Below are 3,829 nucleotides of genomic sequence, written 5' to 3'. Positions count from 1 at the left end.
CATCCAGGAAAAGGCCGAGTGGGACGACACTTCCTCACCTGCACACACGAGTGGTTGCCTCTTTGAAGCAACCCACCTTTGTGAGTATAAACCTACTAGATTTTCTTCACCAGAAACCCATTAAGACGATATCAAACCAGAGCAGGTTCCCGGTGTCCGGGTGTCTTTTGTCTTTTTGTTCTTCCAGCAAACTGCTTGATGGCTACTTATCTGATGCAGAAGTGTTTAATGCTGTGCTGGAATCCAAAAGAGCAGTGGGCACTTGTGTTGCACGGCCTTACGATTGTTTAGCAGAGGTATTTCTTGCTTCTTCCGAGGCTAATGCACACCCTAAAGGTGTCCACACACTATACAATAAAATGATCTGATTTTACAGCAATTCGATAAAAATGATCGTATCTCTCGAAAAAATTGAAATCTTTTTTTTATTCGACTGAAAAATGTGGTCGGATTTCCCGTTTTTTCAATTTAAATCGAACCGGAATGATAGATATTTCTCTTCAATTTCTACTAAAGATTGTATGGTGTGTGTTGGATTGTTAATTTATTAATATACACACCCTAGCAATTTTCTCTGAGTTTCCAATCATTTTTATCATAATTGAGAAAAGAATTGAACATAGGTGTATGGTACATTGGTCATAATTTTGAAATGTTGCAATCAGTCAGAAAAATTGATTGCAGTTCTTAAATTGAACAGATATTTAAAAATTGTATGGTGTGTGGCCACCTTAAGGCCTAGAACTGGAAATTCCCCATAGCATTACTGTAAGGCTTGACAGGTTATGTCCCCAATCAGTCTCTATGCCCCAATCTTTTGCCACAGCTCTGAGCCCGGCCCACGGTCTTCACCTTTTAGCAAACCCCCGCATGAACAGGACACTTTATTTGTCTCCTGACTACAGTTACACCCAGGTCTTAATGTGCAAAGCATACAGACTGAGGACAATAACCTACCAGAACCCCACTGAAGCAAGTATAACACAGTTCAATAGTTCATAAGTATCACACAGGACTAGTACTTTGATTTAGGAGGATGAGGCCCTCATGCATTGATTGCCAGTAATGTCAAATGATTCAGGAACAGGCAGTGCATGACCCAAGCAACACGTGAGAGAGTTCATGCAAGGTCCACTTACAAGGTTATCCAAGCAACAAGCAAGGGTCAGTCCAGGTATAACTAGAGTGTCCATTAAGCAGGCAATGGTCGATCCAGGGAGCAGGCAAGAGTATCCAGTTAAGAAGCAGAGGTCGGTCCAGGCAGCAGGAAAGAGTATCCAGTTACAAGCAGAGGTCAGTCAAGGCAGCAGGCAAGAGTATCCAGTTAACAAGCAGAGGTCGGTCCAGGCAGCAGGCAAGGGTATCCAGGAATCAAAGCAAGGGTTAGTAACAGCAGACAAGAATGGTCAAATACAAGCCAAGGTTGAGTTCCAGTAATTCAAACAAAGTGAGTTCGCACCCAGCAACTAGCCACAGCTATGCATATCACGGGACTCACTCTGCAGGCTTAAATACAACTTACATCCAATCAGTGGCCGGCCACAATCCGCACATCCAGTCACACAGCGGTACACCTATCTAGGTTTCAGTTGTAGCGTCAGCTGACACCGCGCTGTCAGCTGACCGTAGTCAGCTGACTATTGTTTACATCTGCGGAGGGCGTACTGGGAACACACCCTCCGCCTATCAGAATGTGCAGCCTGCGTTCCAGCAGCTGTGTCATCAGCGGGGAACAGGCACTGAGACCCGGAAGCGACAGATTCTGCCTGGGTCTCGGCGGAAACATTATCAACATTAGGCAGGTTCCTTATAATTACATTAACAAGAGCTTTTTAAACAGTGATGAGCAAAAATGCCAATAATCTTTTTGCTTTCATTGTCACAAAATTAATATAAAATTTGCTTTTCAAGCAAAAATGCCATTATTTGTTTTTGTTATCTTTCACGTGTTTCATGCTTTTGCGAATTTTCACGGTAAAAACTGTAAAAATTTGCAAGCAAAACTGTTTTCAATTCACAAGCGCTTAGAAATGCAGTGCTAGTGGGCCATCAGGAATTTTTTCATAAAAAAAAATCACATTTTTGTTTCATATTTTCTTTTCTAATTCCTGTGATATCTGTTAAAGCGGTATAACACCCTGACTTAATAGTCAATAAAAACATGTTTGCCTACTTTGTATATGCCATACGGTTATCATATTTGCTTTTGTGCATAAGTATCATTATGCATTTAACAATTACAAGTTCCCAAAGTACACTTTTTTTTTCTCTGAGAGCTGACTTTGCATTTTATTCATAACTGGTTTATTCATCTTGTAATTTAAGCAGAAATGCTTTCTGAGTGTCTGTGTCTGAGTGACTGTGTTCAGGAAAGTCTGCAGTGTCAGAGAACTGTTTAGTTAATTGTGCAAAGTGAGAAATGTAAACACAAGATAACATTATCTCCAGTTCGGATGCGTCCAGCTTTCCTGGCAGGGGGCATGTAAGTCCTGTGTTTAACCCTTTGAATGCTGTTTTAGTAAAAAAAATATGGTGGTAGTATATAATATGCTGTTTCACCCATTGTCTGTAATATCTTACTTATCATAATAGAATTGTGCACCATGTTTGGCACTGATGAAAAAATTGCATTAAACTGACAGCACAAAATCTCTGCAGAGATGTATTGCAAAGGCCTGAATGTCAAATCTGTTGCCAAAAATGTCTGTCACTTTAACTCTGTCTCTAACAAGACAAAAAAATTGTAAAAGAGAAAGAAATGCCTGCACTGCATTGCGATTTTTAGGTCTATTTATACAGCTGTTCCCTGCTCATTCTTATCCCTTGTTTGTTGAAAGTTGACCCTAGTTTGCCATAGACACATACAGGAAAACAGACATATTTTCCTCTGGGAAACCATCCATCAGCTAATGCTGAGCCGAAAGGAGCAAATTCAGCAAATATAAATGGATTCAGATATATGTTTTCCTGTCTGTGAGCTGCCCTACATGTTTAATCATAAGTTAGAATGGGGGCCAGCAAAGCAGACAAATAGATGCCATCGTAACAAGTCTACTTGCAAATAAATGTCAGTTTATTCAACAATAAAATTAAGAAGAAAAACCAGATATGAGTAAACGCTTGTGAACCCGTAGCTTGCTATCACATAAACCTTTCAGAGACATCCGTTAAATTAAAATTGGTTAGCTCTATGTTTTTGCTTTTTGCACTGCAAAGTTCATTGGCTTCCTAAAACAGAAAATAATTGGAGTCTTCATTGAGTCCAAAAATCAACATTCATAAGGAACATGATTTTACTTTTTCAAAATTATTTTATGGAAAGGATCAACAGCATATCATACAAGAAATAAGCCAACTACAACCGCCATAATGCAGCAACATCAGGCATGTTTTACATAAAAAATTTTCAAACTATAGAGGTGCACATCAGAACATCTCTCAAATGACAATGTGCTAGTTTTACTACTGTGCAGGTTAAATTTCGTGTCTCTACGATCAAAAATATGGAATGCTTCGCGAATTTGCATGTCATTCTTATGCAAGGGCCATGCTAATATCTGTATCGTTCCAATTTTAGTATAGGTCCTGCCAAAGCGAGGACGTCACATGATTTTTCACAGCATCATGGCTCTTTTTACCTAGGAATGGTTGGAAATGCCAATTTACGATTCCGCAGAAAATAAAATTTCCACCAATGCCAAATACTGATTCCACGGATTTCCAATTACTGATTGAGTTCCAATTTCCAAGTAGCCTTTTTCTGGTCATTTTTTGCATTACCTGATTGGCCAAATACTTCCAAGTTGTTTCTGTGCTCTCTGATTGGTCC

At 39.6% G+C, this 3,829-nt stretch overlaps 1 non-coding gene across 1 annotated transcript; it reads right to left on the bottom strand.

The window, feature by feature from the left end:
- Positions 1-3,497: 3,497 nt before the first annotated feature.
- LOC137564850 (U6 spliceosomal RNA) lies at positions 3,498-3,601 on the bottom strand. Its single transcript, XR_011030914.1, has one exon. It is a non-coding gene; the product is annotated as a U6 spliceosomal RNA (small nuclear RNA).
- Positions 3,602-3,829: the final 228 nt, after the last annotated feature.

The sequence above is a fragment of the Hyperolius riggenbachi genome, chromosome 3 (genome assembly GCF_040937935.1).
Source record: "Hyperolius riggenbachi isolate aHypRig1 chromosome 3, aHypRig1.pri, whole genome shotgun sequence".
In the NCBI taxonomy this organism is placed as follows: Eukaryota; Metazoa; Chordata; class Amphibia; order Anura; family Hyperoliidae; genus Hyperolius; species Hyperolius riggenbachi.
Note: the sequence above shows the minus strand (reverse complement) of the source record. Positions and strands in the feature narration are given on the sequence as shown.